Raw genomic sequence first — 20336 nt, 5'->3', positions numbered from 1 at the left:
AGGCCATTGAGACCCAGATGGCCAAAGAATAAAAACCCAGAAAAAAAATGGCTTGTCTAGTGGAGTATTAAAAATTTGCTATAGGACCTAGGGACAGAATTTATGTTGTTTTACTTTCATAACACCCCTTAAGGTAGGACTTCTGTTCAGTTTTATAGCTGAAGGAATTGGTGTTGAACATTGTGAGAACAGGTCTAATTTGGGGCGAAACCCAGACAGCACCACTGCACTTGCTAATGGGTATGTCTGTGATGGGGCAGTGACCATAACAGATTAATAAGGCTTCTCTCTTGATGTGTGGTCTGTAGTGTCCCTGTGAATGTTCCCCTGAAGAGTGATGTGAAGAAGCTCGACCTGTCTGGTGTGGAGATAGTGCTGCTGACAGGCAGCTCCATCGGCCAAGTGTGGCCTTAAAGATGATGGTACAGGGGGATGTGAGTCACCTTCATGTGTGTCTCCAGTCTAGCCTTCTTGCATGACTGTGGCTGGGAAGCACTGAATGACTTCTGTGCCAAGATTTCAAAAATAACTCCAGAATGTTTGAGGATTCAGAACAGTGTAGAAGAGTTGAGGTTAATTAAATAAACCAGAAATGGAAAAGCAGATGGTGACATGTTAGTTATGTGGAAGTCTACCACAGGACAGCTTTGCGTGCTGGCAGTGCTTCCAAGAAAATCGGACTGTAGTTAACTTCAGGACAATCTGCATGCTTTGAAAGTGCGCAGATTTCTGCTATTTATTTCCCCCTTTCTAAGTTCTGCAGCACTGTATCTCTGGTAATTAAGATGGAGCTTATGAATTAGTGTGTATTATGTTCTAAGTGTTTTTACTGTTTCTTAAAGTAGACTGTAAATTCTTCAGGACAGTAACTGTATGTAGATACTCTAGTATCTAGAAAGGTCTGGAGATATTTATTTTCAACACATTTAAAGGGTTATTAATTTGTTGCTTGAAAGGACCTTAGGACTTTTAAATTTAGTATTATAATCTCTTTGCTGAAGAACTTGGGGAAGATAAAGGACCCATCCAGTTTCAGAGGCACGTCAGGAGTGTCATGACCATCCTGTGTCTTACTGCCTATCTCATTCCTCCTGGCTGGAAGACTGAATATTCATCCAGTTAAGCTTTCTTAAGCAAGAACTGGATGAACTTGCTGGGTTAAAAAAAAAAAGCTAAATTCATTTAAATGTTTTACAAATTCTAATTGCCCATAATTATATGAAATTTCTTAGATGGTGTAATTTTAACAAGGTCTTCATTCTGTCATTTGTCATTGATACTGGTGACAGAATAGAATATGTATTAAAATGTCAAGTGTACCAGGACGATGACATTTCATCTAAGTGCATAATTAAATTGCATTTTAGAACTAATAATCCCTATTTCAAGGTAAGTGAATTGTATTTGAGAATCCTTTTTGGAGGTGTTTCCAATTGACATTCCATTGCTCTGTATCAACCGGCTCTATGTATGTTTCCAGAGCTGCCAAAGAAGACAAGATGGAATGGGAACACGGCAACATGGGAAGACTGTAATGGAAGATGTCTAAGTGCTTCCCCAAGAAATAGTCAAGGATGAACGTTTGTGTCTAATATGTCCAGGGGCCAAACCTGAACTGCTCACCTCCCTTACAAATAGTGACAGAACTAAGATCCAGTATGGGATAATTGGATAATTGAAAAATATTTACTTACTAGAAAGCAATAGCACTCACAAGGCTGCAGGTGGCAGCAATGCAAATGCCGTGCAGCAGAATTCAGCACCTATGTTTTGGACCCTTTTGTATTAAGTTCTCAAAAACCAAGGTTTCCACTGGACAAAAGCATGACTATAATTATTGAAAATGTGTATATATTATGATTAAGCTTTATAGTTACTTAAGTATGGTCCTATAGGACATAGAATATCAGTAATAGAGGAAATGTATTTTTAAAGAACTCTATAAGAAATCAAAGTTCTTTATATGTAAATATACATGCATATAAATACACATGTTGGTATAAATGAGTTAGAAGAAGTCTAAGGAAAAATCTTGTAACTGAAGAATTGTATAATTAGAACTAGTAAATTATTTCAGACATGTTATTCATATTTTGTTAATTCTTTATACTTCCCTTGCTGGGCATGTGTGGTGTGTTTACAGAATTTTACATTACATTGTGTGATGACCATAAAAGTCTCTGGTTTTGTGTGCTTCCTTGGTTTTAAAGATAACATCTTGTTATGTAGCTCATAATAGGTTTGAATTATGTGCTTTTTTCTACCTCAGCCAATTGCTATGATTACAGGCAAGAACCATCATGCCTAGTGTGTTAAGGTTTATTATTATTATTATTATTATATAATCTTTATTCAATTAAACTATACACGTTGGCATAAGAAATGCACTGTATGGCTACAGATGGAATAACATGTAGCTGTCAAAATATTAGAAAATGTTATAGTACAAAGTATAAATATTATACATCAACATGTCTTACAAATCAACAGGGAGTTCAAGAAGCATAGAATGGAGTTTTGATTTTTGCTTTAAGATTTTGCTTTTAATTTTTTATCCATAATTCTATAATCTTTTCTATGAAAGCAGTGTCTTTTTTGCACTATTTATTAAAAATAGCTTCCACTCCCTCACATGTTGTATGTCGATTATGGTTTCCACTCCCAGTTTCTCCCTATCTCCCCTCCTAGGCAACTCACCAGAGCTTGGGTATGCAGACATGGCTTGGATGTGTCAGGGGTAGTGCAGGCTGGGGTCTGGGGTACTCACTGGACTGGGCTTGTTACAAGCTTTGTGATGTGAGCAGGGACATACTTACGCCTTTGATTCCTTCGTGCAGTCCCCCTTCCTCCATGAAGCATCTGTCTGTATATTCTAGGTTCTAGGTGGAAGAGTTGGCAATCCTTTTAAGGATCTATCTAAACCGCAGCTTGATACTTCAGCCCTACACTTTCCTGTGCTAAACAAGATGAGGAGCCACAGGATAATAAGTAAGGGAAAGAGACTGACCTTCAATCTTGGCAATCTTGCCAAGAAAGTCAGCCTTCTAGAAATAAAATATGGATACATTATTACTCCTTGCATTTCTGTGAGAAATGCTGTTCTCCTTGTATGCAGAGGGCACCTCAGTCTGATGGAGAGAAAATCAAATTCACAGAACAGAAAAAGAGAAAGTACACGGATCTTTTTGTCTTTTCTAACTAATTCTTTGATGTTGCACAACAGTTTTGTATTGCCTGTTTGTTTTTATGTTTTATTTGAAGGTATACATTTTGTTTAATAACACCAATTAGATATTTAAGATCATAAACATCTATGCACTCATTTCTCCCTGCATCCCTTTCCTCTGCAAACTATAGTCTTCTATGATTTTGTTAATATATTTTCTGTGCTTTTGAGCTAGAGTTCTTCTACTCTTGTATCCCCAGGATCCCTATTATTCTTAGGTTTGGTCTTTTCATGGTGTCCCAGATTTCCTGGATGTTTTGTGTTAAGAATTTGTTAGATTTAATGTTTTCTTTGACCAATGAATCTATTTCTTCTACAGTATCTTCAACCCCTGAAATTCTCTCTTTCATCTCTTGTATTCTGTGGGTTATGCTTACCTCTATCTATAGTTCCTGCTTATTTATCCAGATTTTCTATATTCAGACTTCTCTCGGTTTGTGTTTTCTTTATTACCTCTATTTCAGACTTCAAACCTTGAACTGTTTGCTTCACCTATTTGGTTGTGATTTTTTTCTTGGTTTTATTAGGTTTCATTGAGAAATTTATTAATTTATTCCAATATTTTGTTTTTCTTTTTCTCCATTTCTTTAAGGGAGTTTTTCATTTCCTCTCTAAAGGTCTCCATTCATAAATTCATGTTTAAAATCAGTTTCTTCTGCTTCTTCTGGCTTAGGATGATCAAGTCTTCCTATTGTATGACCACTGGGTTCTGGTGTTATTATGTTGATTTTTAGGTTTTTGGATGAATTCTTGCATTGGTGCTTACCATCTCTTCCTTCAGTTGATGCCAGCAGTGTCTTCATATCTTTGTCCAGTCTTTGCAGTGGCTGTCTGTGTCTTGGGAACTGATGTTTGCTCTGTACTGTCACTGTCTGTGTCCCAGGGTGCTTGGAGCAGCCTACCTGCAGGAAACTCACCAGCTAGCTGGCTATAGAAGCTAAGGGAGGTGGGGGAGGAGCCCAGGGTTTTGACCCAGTATGGGGCAGAAAGAGAAGTCTCCTGCCAGGTGGCTAGTCACTCATCTTTTGGTCCTCTCTGTGTAGTAGTGGGCTGTGTTTCAGAGTTCTACTGGGGTTGCAGGGGGATAGGCAAGTTTGGGGGTGGTGTGGGATTTGTAGCTTTCAAGGTCTGATGGATACGTTAGGGGTTTTGGAACATCCTACATAGGGGTTTTGGAACATCCTACATGCAGGAAACTCTCCTGTTGGCTGGCTATAGAAGCTGAGGGAGGTGGGGGAGGGGCCCATGGTTTTGTCACAGTATGGAAGGTCTAGAGAATGGGGTGTCCCACCAGATGGCTGGTCACTCACCTCTTGGTCCTTTCTGTGTAGTAACCAACTGTGTTTCAGAGTTTCACTAAGGTTGCAGGGAATAGGAGTGTTTGGGAGCAGACTGGGACTTGTAGCTTGCACGGTCTGATGGTCAAAATGGGGGTAATGCACAAACCATAGTCTTATATAGAATTCACATTAGCTGTCACAAACCATAGTCTTATATAAAATTCATTTTAGCTGTCAATCTTTCTGTTGTAAAGTTTCCTGAGAGTTTTGATACTTTCTTTACAGTTTCAATTAAAAATCATTTTTTTTCCTGCCATTCATGCTAGCCATCACTTAGGTTAACTTCCTGGTTGTTTTTAATTTAAGTATGCAAACGACTGGCCCTTTGATTCTTCTGCCTTCTTTTGGGCTCCTTTGCTTCTGTTTGTTTGTTTTATTGAATTAAATGTGTTAGGTTCTCATGGTTTACTATTATCCCTTAGAAGTCTGTTCGTTTCTAATGAGACAGAAAGGTAGTGGATCTGGATGGGAGGGTAGTGGGGAGCAACTGGTGAGAGTAGAGGGGGGAAACTGTAATCAGAATATATTATAAGAGAAAAATATTTTTGATAAATGAAAAAGAAGAAACTCTTCATTAAATTTTTTGTATGTTTTTGTTTATTTTAGTTTCTTTTTTATTGATTTTTACTGACTCTACCTTTTTTCTCTGCTCCCCTCCCTGCCTTCCCCACCCACTTCAACCCTGCCCCAAGGTCCCCATGCTCCCAATTTACTCAGAATATCTTCTCTTTTTCTACTTCCCATGTAGATTAGATCTATGTAAGTCTCTCTTAGTGTCCTCATTCTTGTCTAAGTTCTTTAGGGTTGTGATTTGTAGGCTGGTTTTCTTTGCTTTATATTTAAAAACCATTTATGAGCGAGTACATATGATAATTGTCTTTCTGAGTCTGAGTTACCTCACTCAATATGATGTTTTCTAAATCCATCCAGTTGTCCTCAAATTTCAAAATGTCGTGTTTTTTTTTTTTTTTTCTGCTGTGTAGTACTTCATTTTGTAAATGTACCACATTTTCCTTATCCAGTCTTTGGTTGAGGGGTATTTATGTTGTTTCCAGTTTCTGGCAATGACAAACAATGCTGCTATGAACATAGTTGAGCATATGTCCTTGTGACATGATTGAGCATCCTTTGGATATATGCCCCAAAGTGGTATTAATGGGTTTTGAGGAAGGTTGTTTCCTAGAAATTGTCACACTGCCATCCAAAGGTTCTGTACCAGCTTTTATTCCCATCAGCAATGTAGAAGTGGTTCCCTTTCCCCCCCAACCTCTCCAGCATAAGTTGTCGTCAGTGATTTTGATCTTGGCCATTCTTACAGGTGTAAGAGGGAATCTCAGAGTTGTTTTGATATTCATTTCTCTGATGACTAAAGATGTTGTACATTTGTTTCTATTTTATTGATTTTGACCATGAATTTGATGATTTCTTGATGTGACTATTTTTGGGCATGATTTCTTTCTTTTGTTCTAGACTTTTGAGGTTTATTTTAAGTTATTAGTATGAGAGCTTCCTTTTTTAATGTAGGTACTTAGTGCTATGAACTTGCCTTCTTAGAACTTCCTTCTTTGTATGCCATTAAATTGGGTATGTTATATATCAATTTTCATTTCATTTCAGAAAGTCTTTAATTTCTGTCTTGGTCCAATTTTCATTCAATAGAGAATTGTTCAGTTTCAATGAATTTGTAGACTTTCTTTAGTTCCTGTTGTTGTTAATGTCTAGCTCTAACCCATGGAGGTCAGACAGGATGCAGAGTGTTATTTCAATTTTCTTGTATCTGTTGAGACTTGCTTTGTGTCCCAGTGTGTGGTCAATTTTGTAGAAAGTTCCTTAGGATGATGAGAAGAAGGTATATTTTTTTGTGTTTGGATGAAATATTCAGTAATATCTGTTAGGTCCATTTGGCTTATAGTATTGGTTAGTTCCAGTATTTCTTTGTTTGGTTTTCATCTGAATGACTTGCCTTTTGGCCACAGTGGGTTATTGAAGTCTTTCATGATCAGCATGTGAGGGTCAACATATAATTTAACCTGTAATAGTGTTTCATTTCTTTTACAAACTTGGATGTTTGGGGATTACATGTTAAAAATTGCAATATCCTCTTGGTGGATTTTCCCTTTGATGTATATGTATTATTTTTTTCTATATCTTCTGATTAGTTTTGCTCTGAATTTTATTTTATTTTTTTAGATATAAAAATGGCTACAACAGCTTGCTTCTTAGGTCCATTTGCTTAAAATATCTTTTCCCATATCTTTGAACCTAAGGTAATGTCTATCCTTAATATTAAGGTGGGCTTCATGCATACGGTGGAAGAATGGATCCTGATTTCCCTTCCATTCTGTTAGCCTGTCTTCTTAGTGGGGGAATTGAGACCATTAGTGATAGGCGATATCAATGAGAAGTATTTGTTGATTCCTGTATTTTTGTTGTACTGCTGCTGTGTTTGTGATTGCATGTGAAGGGGAGTCCCTGGTTTGGATTTGCTAGTCTGTAATTATATATTCCTGGTGTAGGAGGTCTATGTGTTGTTTTTATTAATGAATAAAGAAACTGCCTTGGCCTGTTGATAAAGCAGAACTCAGGTAGGTGGGAAAGATGGAACTGAATTCTGAAAGGAAGAAAGCAGAGTCAGAGAGATGCCATGGAGCCACTGGAGACAGCTGCTGGGAATTTTACCAGGTAAGCCACTGCCATGTGGCAATACACAGATTGATGGAGATGGGTTAAATTAATATGCGAGTTAACCAGAAAGAAGATAGAGCTAAGGAGCCAAGCAGTGATATAATAAATACAGTTTCTGTGTGATTATTTTGGGGCTAAGCTAACTGGGGGGTCGGGAAGAACAAGTGGCCCCTCCTCCTACATATTCCTTGTGTTTTCTTGGTGTGGTTAATCTCTTTAGATTGGAATTTCCCTTCTAGAATCTTCTGTAGGGCTAGATTTGTAGATAGATATTGCTTGAATTTGATTTTATCATAGAATGTCTTATTTTCTCCATCTATTATGATTAAAAGTTTCTCTGGGTATAGTAGTCTGGGCTGGCACAGCACATCTATCTGGGCCCTTCTGGTGTTTAGAGTCTCCATTGAAAAGTCAGGTGTTACTCTAATAGGTCTACCTTTTAATAATACCTGATCTTTTCCCCTTTGAGGTTTTAGCATTCTTTCTTTGTTCTGTATTTAATGATTTGTTTATTGTGTATAGAGGGAATTTCTTTTCTGGTTGTCTATTTGGTGTTTGATTTCTTCTTGTACCATTAGAGGCATCTCCTTCTTTATGATAGAAAAAATTTCTTCTATGGCTTTGCTGAAAATGTTTTCTGTACCTTTAACCTGGTGTCTTCTTTCTCCATTTCTATTATTCTTAGATTTGTTCTTTTCATAGTGTTCCAGATTTTCTGGATGTTTTGTGTCATTTGAATGAGGTATCTATTTTTCTTTTGTGTCTTCAATTTTTGAGATTTTCTTTTCCATCTCTTATATTCTGTTGAGGTGGTTTGCTTCTCTTGTTTTTATCGGGTTTCTAACTTTTTCATTCCCAGATTTCCTTCAGTTTGTGTTCTCTTTATTGATTTGATTTCCACCTCCAGATATTGAATTGTTTTATTCATTTTCTTTCAATGTTTATGTTCTTTAAGAGATTTATTCATTTTCACTTTAAAGTCCTTTGCTGGGAAACTATAATTCTTGATTTTGATATCTGTTTTTGTTTTTCTTTTGTGACTCTTTTCCTTGGTTTCTGTTGCCTTCTCTGACTCTTAGGAGGGTGTGGTCACTATGATTTGCTCAGTAGGTAATTCTTCTGGGATCCTGCTAGGACTGGTCATTGGGGTTTCCTAGAAAAAAGGCATTGTTGGCTGACACTCTATAATGGGGATGGGGTATTTAGAAGGTCCTCTGGAGGGAGGAGCGCAGGATGCTCCAGGAGGATCTACTTAGTCCTTTAGGAATAGTGTTAGAAAATGAGGGGAGGCCATGGTAGGTAACCTCTTGTAGAAGGCCAGATGAGACTGAGAAATTAGATATGAACAAAGGAGGGGGAATGAATATCTGAAGGCTGTCTATTTGCTTTCCTGGCATATTTGCTTCTATGGCAGCCTGTTCTGGTTTCCATTGAGTTGGCAGCTGTGATAACAACATGACTGGGGAGAAAGGTTGGAGGAGAAAATTTGTGTGATCCACTGGAGACAGTGGCAGAGAAGAGGTGGAGGCCACAGTAGGCAGCCTGCTGCAGTGTTGGGGTGAGTCTGGTAGACCAGATCTAGAAGACTTGGGGGAAAAGTGAAGAGATGCAGTTAGTCTACCTGATTCCCTAGCCAGACTGGCTGAAATGGTCCCAGGGAGCGCCTCCTGGAGTTGGAGGCTAAAGCAGACCTTCCAGTAATGGGCAGGAAGTTTGGAAGGGAGAGCTCTGTGATCTACTGGAGCTTGGCTTGTGGGTGTCATGCTGCAGCAGGTGCTCTTTTACAAAGATGTGATCAGACAGAGAGAATGGGTTTGGAGGAGGAGCAGAAGTAGAGAAGGTCTACCTGCTTCCCTGCATTGCTACAGTTTCCTAAATAGAATTTGTAAGATACCTAAATATGTCAATTATTTTTGTCTAGGTCTTCTGATTTTTATGACTAATATGGAAAACACTTGGGAGTTACAAATAAGTAATTATAATTTCTCTGTGGACAGGATACAGGACGTTTAAGGTTCTTTTAATAAATTGTCAAATGAGCTCTGTCTTTTACTCTAGACCCAAAATATCAACTATGAGATGGTGGGAAAACCACCTTAGAAGAGAAAATTTTTCTGTAAATAATAAATGGCATTCATAAGAAGCAAAGTGATACTAGAAAGATATATGAAGTAAACAAGATAGACGTATTGTTGTTAGTATATCTGCTAATTAATCATTCAATGATCTCATTCATAGATTTCTTTTTAATTAATTTAAAAAATCAGTTCATGAATAATAATCATAGTTATGAGAGAGAAAAATATACTGTCATAATAAATTTGTGTATACCAATCAGTTTAATTATCTATTTTCTATGACCTATTATCTATCTATCTATCTATCTATCTATCTATCTATCTATCTATCTATCTATCTATCATCTATCTATCTATCTATCTATCTATCTATCTATCTACCATCCATCTATCTATCTATCTATCTATCTATCTATCTATCTATCTATCATCTTCTTTCTTCTTTCAAATAGTGTATGGTTTAATATACTAATCTACTCATCACCCACCCTTCTGTCATCTAACATATTACTATCCACCTTTCATTTATCTAACCTATAAATTATCTATTTGTCATCTACCCTCTATAATAAAGTATAAGAAGGAAATCTAAAAGAAACAAAAGTTGATTAGGAAACTGTATCCATGTATTTTATAAGTAATAAAGAGTAACACGTTAATCTGTAACCAAAGGGAGGAGCAACCACCCTTAGGAAGTCACATGGGCTACTGGATACTAGGAGCTTCAGGTAGAGCTGCATGAGGGCTGTGGCAAGGCCTTTATGGAACCGGTGTCTGGGAAGAGTATGCAGCAGCTCTGATGATTTCTGTTTAGCAGTTCCTCACACACGGAGCCTTTCTGCCAGGAGAGTAAGAGAATAAAAGAGAGCACCATGGCTGATGTTCAGGTTTTTGGAGTGTGAGGTCATTTGTTCAGCTGCCTCTGGAACTGGGAAGATGGTAGGCAAAATGAAACTCTACTACAGAAGAAGCTTGGAGTGGGAGGGTGCTGTCCGATGGTGTTAAAGTAATATTTGTGGCCCCTAGCAAACATGAATTAAGTCATCCATTTCTCCTTCTTTCTTACAACCTTAAAAAAACACAATGATCAAAACCCAGCTATATCAATCTTGGGCATATTCCAAAAGGATGCACAATCATACCACAAGGACACTTGCTCAACTATGTTCATAGCAGTGTTATTCATAATAGCCAGAACCTGGAAACAACCTTGATGTCCTTCAACTGAAGAATGGATAAAGAAAATTTGGTGCATTTACACAATGGAGTATTACTCATTTGTAAAAATTAACATCATGAAATTTGAAGGCAAATGAAATAGAACTAGAAAAAAATCATCATGAGTGCGGTAACCCATACCCAGAAACACAAACATGAAATATACTCACTCATAAGTGGATATTTGCTGTAAAGTTAAAGATAACCATGCTATAACCCATAAGAGGGACACATGAATTTCCCTGGGAAGGGGAAATACAAGAGATCTCCTGGGTAAACTGGGGGATGTTGAGGCTGTGAGAATATGAGGAATGGGGCTGGGGGCAGGATGGAGAGGGAGAGTAATGAAAGTGATATCTTGATGGGGAGCATTCTGGGGTCAAGTAGAAACCTGGTGTAATGGAAACTCTCTTGAATTTACAAGGATGACCCTAGCTAACACTTCTAGCTATAGTGGACAGGTATCCTGTAATGGTCACCTCCTGTAATCAGATTGATGGCTACTGTAATTGTCATCAGAGAGTCTTCATCCAGTCACTGATGGAAGCAAATTCAGAGATCCATAGCCAAAAACTAGGCCAAGGTCAGGAAATCCTGTTGAAGAGAGGGAGAGAGGATTGTATGAACAAGGGAACTCAAGGTCATCACATGGAAACCCACAGAGATAATTAGTGTGTACTCATAGGAGCTCAGGGACACTGGGCTGACAGCTATGGAGCCTGTATGTGACTGACCTAGGGCCTCCATGTGTTTGTGACAATTGTGTTGCTTGGTCTACTTGTGGGACTCCTAGCAGTGGAAGTAGGTTCTGTTCTTGATACTTTGGCTGGCTTTTGAGATCCTATTCCTCATAGTGGTTGCCTTACTAACCCTTAATATGACGGGAAGAGCTTAGTTCTACCTCAACTTGATGTGTTATGCTTTGTTGACACCCACAAAAGGCCTGTCCATTTCTGAACAGAAACAGAGGAAGAATGTATTGGGGCTAGGAATAGGGAAGGTGGGAAGAGGCAATGGAGGGAGAGAAGAGAGGTGATTAAATTTATTTAGTGAAAAAAATCTCACTGAATAAGCGAGAAACAAACAGGAAGACAGAAGTAAAACATATATTGACTATGTAACTTTTACTAAACTAGACTCAAGCTCATAGAGCTAAATATAGAAAGATGGGCACCACTCAAAGACTACAGCCTGCTCTTCTTACCCATCTTGTGACCGTTACCACTCAGGTGTCTACCAGACACCCCCAAATAGAACAAGTGTAAAAACTGAACAACTGAATTTTGTCCCTCGTTCTTAAATATGCCTCTTCCTGTCTGTGAATGACATATACATCAATCTACCATCTGCTCAACTGTTTAGAGGAGGGTTGGGGGCTGCAGACCCCTGGCTCCTTGATTTTCTTTGCCTGCCTCAGATCCTTTGCCTACTGGAATGAACTGAGCAAAACAACTTGTTTTCCTGTGCCTGCAGCTGCTCTGAGCACGAGATCCTCATGAGTTCCTGTTGTAAGAGGTGTGGGCTCCTGGTTCCATCCCACCTGGCTAGCTTACACCTGAAACAACTACACAGAAATTGTATTAATTAAATCACTGCCTGGTCATTAGCTCTACCCTCGTATTATTGCCTAACTCTCACATCTTGATTCAACCCATTTCTAATAATATGTATATCACCATGAGGTCATGGCTTACCAGGAGAGATTCTAACCTACGTCTGTCTCAGGTGGAGAGTCATGGCATCTTCCTCACTTCCCTTCTTCACAGCATTCTGTTCTGTCTAATCCACCCACTTAAGGGCTGCCCTATCAAAAGGCCAAGGCAGATTCTTTATTCAACCAATGAAAGCAACACACAAACAGAAGAACTTCCTACACCAAATTCCTGATGGCAGGGGAGTGAATACAGCTGCAAATCCCAAGAGCTGGGGCATGTCTATCAGTTAAGGATCCTTATATAAGCTTCCCTGGAGCACAATAAAGTTGGCACTCTTGTTTCAAGGATAACCCGTGTCTCCATGTCTCTGTGAGTGTATGATTCTAAATCTCCAGCCTAGTTCCCAGCTCACGTACCACCCCATAGTGCAGGCATTACAGAGGAGAATTTTCATTCTCATTTGTTTAATAAGCAGTGTTCTCAGTCTTATCTCCGGAAGAGACCATGGAAACAGTACCTCCTGTCATCTGTATGTCCTTATGTGTGTCCAACTGCCACCACTCCTGCTGTATTTGTAGATATATTACTGGTTTCATACCTAATCATCAGCAGCCTACTATTGGCTTCTTCATGCACTCCACTTTTGTTGTCCTGCAACAGAAAAAAATAAGTTCCTCCTAGGGCCCCTTTTCATGTTTTTACACTTGTTCCTCTTTGCATTAGCATAGCTACATCTTCCATATTTTGGCCCTAGTTTCAAGACTATCTCTTCAGAGAAATTCTCTTTACCACACAGACTGAAGTTTTCTGTCCTGTTTCTCAATATCGACAGTTTATTTCTAGTTTTATTTTAGTCCTTTATTGTTTAACATAATGTTTGAAAACATACATACAAGTAACATCATACAGAGTGCATATATTATATTTAGGAGTATATGTGCATATACGTAGATGCATGCAATACCCATTAGGGCAAAAATAGGCCATGAATTTGAAGGAGAGTAAGGAGGGGTATATGGTAAGGCTTGAAGGGAAGAAAGGTAAGAGAGAAATATTGTAATTATATTATGATCTCAAAAATAAAATCAAGAGAGCGCAGAAAATTTGCTATGCTCCATTGTTTCCATGACTGTTCCTAGCTGTGCTCTCTAGGGTGGCAACATCAGACGGTAAAGCAGAAGCACAACTACATTCACAAATAGAGAACCCTCAGACAAGGAAGCACAAAGCTAGCAGTCCCTGAAGATGAGGAAGGTTAGGGAAGAGCCGATGACAACAGTCACACAGCACTAAAGGAGTGTTTTAAGTCAAGCTGTTAAGGGAAATTACATTGGCAGAGGAATATTTAATATATTAATTTATTAATATGAAATTAATTAAGTATGAATCTTTCCATGACACATATATTTTAGATATTAATTTTGGTATTTTTCATGTGTCTAAGGCATATACAATGTTTGTTTTCAGATCATGGAAAAAAAACATTGAGAGACGATTAACCCATTAAGTCTTGTTTTTGCAAACAGAAAGCAAACAGTGACAACTTGCTCACATTTCTTTACTGCTGAGACATTGAGAGCAGCAGTAGCTCCTAAGCTAAAGACAAATGTGGGCCTAAGGAGTGATGGTGCGTGGAAAGCAACAAGCATTGTTTTGTCTGTACATGCTTGCTGAAATGGAGCAAGTCCAGTTTGATGCTTTCTGCATTCAGTCTGTGCCCACTGAATATTGGAATTACAGGGGAGTGGCTGCTACAGATAGAGTTTTATGATGTGATAGTGATTTATGGAAAAATACATCTATGATGAACTGGAGGTAAAGAAGGTTATGTCAGCAATTGACTTTAGAAATAAGTGAAGATATAGGGCCATCAGATACCCAAGATTCAGATGATCAGGGAAAATGGATCTTAGCTTTTACAGCTAAGGAACTCGGAAAATGGAGATAAACTAAGAGATGCCTTATCCTTTGGAGACATACAAATGCTTTTAGAAATTTAGAGGAACAAAGTCATAGAGAAACAAAAGATTTTATAAAATTTTCTATTTGATAGTGTAGTGGACTGTGCATGCTGTCTTTGATTTAGGCTTGTAACTGAAGCACAGTTGAGAAAGAGTGTAGCAGTCCCTACTTCAAGTTCTTAAGGGTTTATTATTATTCGGAGGTTTGAAATCATCACTCACTGAAATAACTTTGTGTACAGAGGACTCAAGGGTATTTTTGGTTATTGTTATTATACAGGGATGCTCTGCTGAAAATGTATTTGTTTTGGAACAATAGATAAAATAGATATAAGGAGACAAAAATAAATGTGTTTTTACTTATGACTACAATCTGAATTTAGCATTGGTAACTTACTGCAAAAGCTACAGACTTGTTCTGTTCTTTATTATATTTCAGGTAAATAGAGGTTATGTTCTCAAAATAAATGTTTTCATATTTATTAAGTAGTCTAGATATATGATAGGATATAGATTTGTAGGTATTTCTCCATCTTATGACATTAGAAGAATGTTTCTTTTTTTGTAAAATTTTTACCAAAATACCTAATTGGATTTCATCATTAAGCTCGAAATTGTTAAAATACACTAGGGAAAGGAGATTTGTTCTGTTATCTAAAGAAAAGAGGTGAGTTTCAGAGTAGAGAAGAGATAGGTCACTTGTCTGGTAGAAGAGCGGATTCCCTTGAGTGCACACACTGAAGGCTAATGGAGGAGGCAGACAGGAAGGCAGAAGCCCTCAGAGGAGAGTCTTCCTCCCAGCCAATGCCAGTCTACTGTCCCTGGAAGGAAGTTCTGACACCTATGAAGAGAAATTGTGGATAATCAATGGTTTTCCAGGCCTGGTGCAGAAATTGAGCCTCTGAAAACCATGCTGCCTTTAGTACCATCTACCTCCTACCTTTCAGAACATTTTATAGGAACATGAAGCTTTGAAAATTTGCAAAGCTTGTAGTCAGCAAAGCCATTTGAGAGACTGGATTTAGTCTATTAACAAACCACAGTTCTTCAATCATTATTTTCTTCTCTCTTTCCTCCTGTGTCTTCCCTTTCTTTCCTCATTTCCTTACCAACTCTCTCCCTAGTTCTTCAAATAAAACATGCCAGTTGCATTATCTTTTTAAACAAAAGCCTTCTGCAACCCATTGTGCTGCGGGTGGCTAACATCCCTGAACCTCACATCTGTGCACTGGCCTTCTTGCCAGGAAAGAATGTTACTATCTTAAATGATGAACAAATATGCTTCATTCTAAGAGCTACACATTTCTAACAGCGTGCCTCATCGTGATTTAGTCTGTGTGAAGACTGGGTGTCTATTGCAAATGTCTACAAAGGAAGATGAAGGAGGCAAGGTAGAAAATCTCACAAGCACAGAGATTGAAATTGTGAAAATCATCACAAATAGCTGATTTACTTCCTCTTAAATTACCTTTATAATTCAAAAGTCCTGCAAAACCATGCTCTGTGAACCACATTTAAATGTTTCTACTGAAAACATTTATTTTTGGTCTACTTCAGTCTTTCTGAAGTCTAAGTATTGATGTATATTTCATAAAAATCATCCAATTTTTAAAACGAATATTGCATATCACCATAGAACCTTCACCTGGCATTGGATGGAGAAAATGACAGAGCCCCACATAGAAGCACTGGATTGAGCTCCCAAGGTCCTGATGAGGAGCAAAAGGAGGGAGATCATGAGCAAGGAAGTCAGGAACGTGAGGAGTGCGTTTACCCATTGAGACGGTGGGACAGATCTAACGGGAGACCACCAAGTCCAGTTGGAATGGGACTGATGGAACAGGGGACCAAACCGGACTCTCTGAATGTGGCTGACGGTGGAGGAGGACTGAGAAACCAAGGACAACGTCGATGAGCATGAACTCTACAGCATGGACGGGCTCACTGTGAGCCTTGTCAGTTTGGTTGCTCACCTTCCTGGACTTAGGGGGAGCTGGGAGGACCTTGGACTTAGTATAGTGAAGGGAACCCTGATGGCTCTTTGGCTTGGAGAGGGGTGGCGTGGGGGTATGGATGGAAGGGAGGGGAGGGAAGAGGGAAGAGGAGGGGAGGAGATGGAAATTTTTAATAAAAAATGAGAAAAAAAAGAATTTGGCTATTTTATCATTTCAGGTATATTCAGCTCTTCTATGTGACTAAGGATAATGTAATTATAGTATACCCACATTTCATGTCTTTTTTAAGTGTTTGAGTTTTGAAAGACCTCTGTGTACTGTATCAAGTGTAAGATACCTTGGTGCTGTTGCCTCCCTCAGAGCAGCAGACAGTGAGAGAAAAGCTGAAAATGGAGTTTCTGCAACACTTTATTGACTGTTGGCATGAATGAGAGCACAGGTGTGTCCTTGTGTTTGCTTTTTGGTCTTGGATTTTATTATTGCCTATTATTGAGAGTAAAATATTAAGTATGATTACAGGATTGGGTTAAAATGAAGCTTGTATGAGAATCTAAGGGAAGAATCCATGCAATGTAAACCGACCTGCTTGTCATCACGCCATGGTTGGGCAGACCCAGACTGCCACACACAGTGGAGTTACTCACTTGGGAATGACGGTCTGGCTGGTGACCAAATGAACACCCTCACTGCCTGTCAACCAACAGTGCACCTAGTCTTCTATTTAAGCCCTTTATAACTCGTATTTCTAAGTTACATTTAGCATGTTTGCTTTTATAATCAATATTCTTCTTATAACTATCTTTAATCTGTTAAGTAAGCAGCATAGAAACAAAGTCTAATTGCTGCTTGCCAGTGCAAATACCTAGTTTTGTCTTTAATGGAAACTTGTCAAAATGTCTTAACTTGATTTTTAAAGATAAAACTTTTTCATCAGGAAGATATTTTTATCATTTAAATTATCAAAGAGCAAGTAAAGAGAAATAGAACAGAAAAACAGCACATTTAGGTAGGGTTTTGTTCCCAAGCCAGATGAAATCACAATCAGTTTGAGTATTTAAAGGGAACAAAAGCTTCATGCAAACTGAGAAATTACCCGGGAAGAAGAAACAGAATAGCAGCCCCTCCCAGCTGACTGGCTGCCAGTTTTTGTGTTTATTCTTACATTCTTTATACTTGCACAATCTAACACATTTATCCTTCCCACAGGAGTTACTCGGATATGCATTGCACATTAATATGCACATTTAAATGAGGAGTCAGGTTCCAGGTTATAATAAAAACCACTTATAAAAAATGCCTGCCCGATTTCAAATCTTTAAGACAGCCACAACAGATGAAATTATTTTTCAAGGAAGGTAAGTTGGGCTTTATTTCTTCTTTCTAAATGTTCAAAATTTACTTTATTAGTTATTTTATAGTGTGTCCCTAAATGAATAAATTCATATCAGACCAAGGGGAATGAAGCCCGGCACTGAAAAGGCTCTCTAATGAGCCATGCCGAACTGAAATAACTACATATGCACTCCACAAATGGACCATTAATTGGAAAAAGAACCAAAGTGTGAAGACATAATCCTATAGGATGGAACTCGAAATGGTGATATATTTTAAGGCATTAGAACTTTCGATTTAGTTTTGTGAAGGAAAAAGTGAAGGGAAATGTGGAATCTAATTCTTTTCCCCATCTACCGCAGCCATAGCATTTCCATTAGACCTTTGTGGTACCATCGAGAAAGAAATCATTTTTTAAGAATTTTGTCAGTTCAAGAAGAACTCTCCTCTTGATCTAATCCATTTTCCTCACTATTTCAATAGCCTATATCTCCACACTGGTGGTTTACTCTCTCAGGTGCTGCAGAAACTGATTAAGGCATGATATCTTGACAGCAGGAGAGACAGGAACGTGCCAATACTAATGGATCCCAAATGGAAACTGAGCTGTGTTTAGATGAATTCCTCTTTTAAACTGGGATCCTTTGGAGAGTAATGGTTCATTGCTCAGACCATAGGTCTGCTTTGGTCTGTTGAACGCATTGCATATATGGTCACCTAGCTCCTTCTAAAGAACAGCCCACTTACTGCCTTGCATTTGAGCTCTGTCCATTGCAATGTGTGGTTTCTTTTACACTGTCTGCAGTGAAGCCAGCCTCTTATTTGGTGTCTGCTCTTAGCTTTGCTCAGCACTCTTGACATTTCTCCACCTCTTTTGTCTCTGTCTATTATTTTATCACACCATTTAAAAGCAGTGCTTTGTAGACTGTTCTCTGGGACGTGATGCGGTGTGGGCATTGGTGAGTTGGGGACTGGTTGCACAGGATGTTTTTCATACACTATCTCTGCTTCAGTTAGGAAAGCTCCATTTTTCTATTTTATTTGTTTCTCCTAGTTAGCTTTTTTTGAGAGCAAACAAGTTGAGTAAAATGTATCAGAAATTTTTGTATTTTTTTGTTAGTGAGAGTGTGATCTGGCTTTAGAGCCGTGTTACTGAATGTGGAATATAGTTATTTTTTGAGTAGAGGACACACAATATGTTTCTAATTTATTATACAAGTTTACAATATATTCAGCAGAACTAGTCAAGTGTTGTGTATCACACACTCAGTTTTCTGAAGAATGTGTGCTTTGGAAGTGGTATACCAGGCCTTCGAAGCTGCTGGTTGCTGACAATCATCCTGCATGTTTCAGTCAAGCACTAATGAAATGATACTGGGGTGATGCAAGGACTCTTGATTTTTAGGGGACAGGAAGGATGCTATTTGCCTACCCACCTGATGTAGTCATTCTAGCCTACATGTGGACATATTTGATATATGGGGAATTTAATACATTTTTTTCAATAGCCTTTGTTGACGCATAGCAAAACAGGAAAAATATTGAATCCCATGAATTTTAAACAGGAAAAAATCACTTTTTAATAATTGTCAAACAAAAATACTTAAGACTAGACTTAAAATGACTGGGGTCACTCAGTTTGTGCTGTGGGTTTAGAATATGGTCCAAATGCCTTGTTTATCAACTTAGAGTCTTGTCCTACAGTCTTTCCACAGTTCCTCTGTCTAGGAGATTTTTCTGCAGCCCTCCAACTTGGAGATTGGATTCTAAAAGAATAAGGCTCATCTTATAAAACCTATGCTTCTCATGTTTGGTAGCCCAGTGCCAAGCAAGTCCAACATGCAAATGCAGAATCAGTATGGGAAAGACAACCCTTAAATACGGTGAGTAGGAGGCATAGCTCTTTAGAATGCCTTGGTATGGTGCCCAGCATACACAGGCACTTTTGGAAGTGAGTGTCAGGCAAGTCAGTAATTTACAGACAGGAACAGAGTCTATCACTGTGTATTATGCTATTTTAGGTATCCAAATTAAAATATATGATGTATGAAAGATATCATATATATGATATAAGATATATGAAACCATATAATTTTGGAAAAATTTGTGGTTTAAACTTTTCTGAGGGAAGAAAAAATGATAAAATGTTATATTCAAAGTATTTCCACAAAACATTTAGGAAATAAAAATCAGTGGGAGCATAGGCTTAAGTAGTAAGGTTTAATAATTTGTGTCATTCTTAATTTAATATATTGAGTCATAGAACCAAATAAAAATTGGTTCTATGCAAAGGTTGATAAAGATCCATAACCAGAAAACCAGTAAAACAATGCACATATACAATAAGGAAACAAAGTCAATTCTAGGAAGACATATTATTATGATTACTTGTAGGGTCACTAATAATGATTGTGTTACTATGCCAGGTTTGTGACTAAACACTATAAAGAAACTAATGTTGATGTAAAAATGCTGAAAAATATTTTAACAGAAAGTATTTTAAAAATACAGAGAACTCAATAAACTAACACCAAGAAAAACAAAGCAAAGCTAGCCAATTAAAAAGGAGGCCCTGGAACTGAACAAAACAGAGAATTCTCAAAAGAAGAAGTACAAATGACTAAGAAATATTTTTAAAAGTGTTCAACATCCAGAAAATGTAAATTAAAGATACTTTGAGATTTCATCTCATCCCAGTCATAATGGATATCATCATGAAAACAAATGATAGCAAAGGCTGTGGAAATAAGAGGAACACCTATTTACTGTTGGTAGGAGTATAAACTAGTTCACCCACTATGGAAACCCCAAAACTAGAACTACCATATGATCCAGTTACATACTACTGCTGGGCATGTACTCAAAGAGTTCCATATACAGAGCAAC

The sequence above is a fragment of the Arvicola amphibius genome, chromosome 11 (genome assembly GCF_903992535.2).
Source record: "Arvicola amphibius chromosome 11, mArvAmp1.2, whole genome shotgun sequence".
NCBI classification, from domain to species: Eukaryota; Metazoa; Chordata; class Mammalia; order Rodentia; family Cricetidae; genus Arvicola; species Arvicola amphibius.
Note: the sequence above shows the minus strand (reverse complement) of the source record.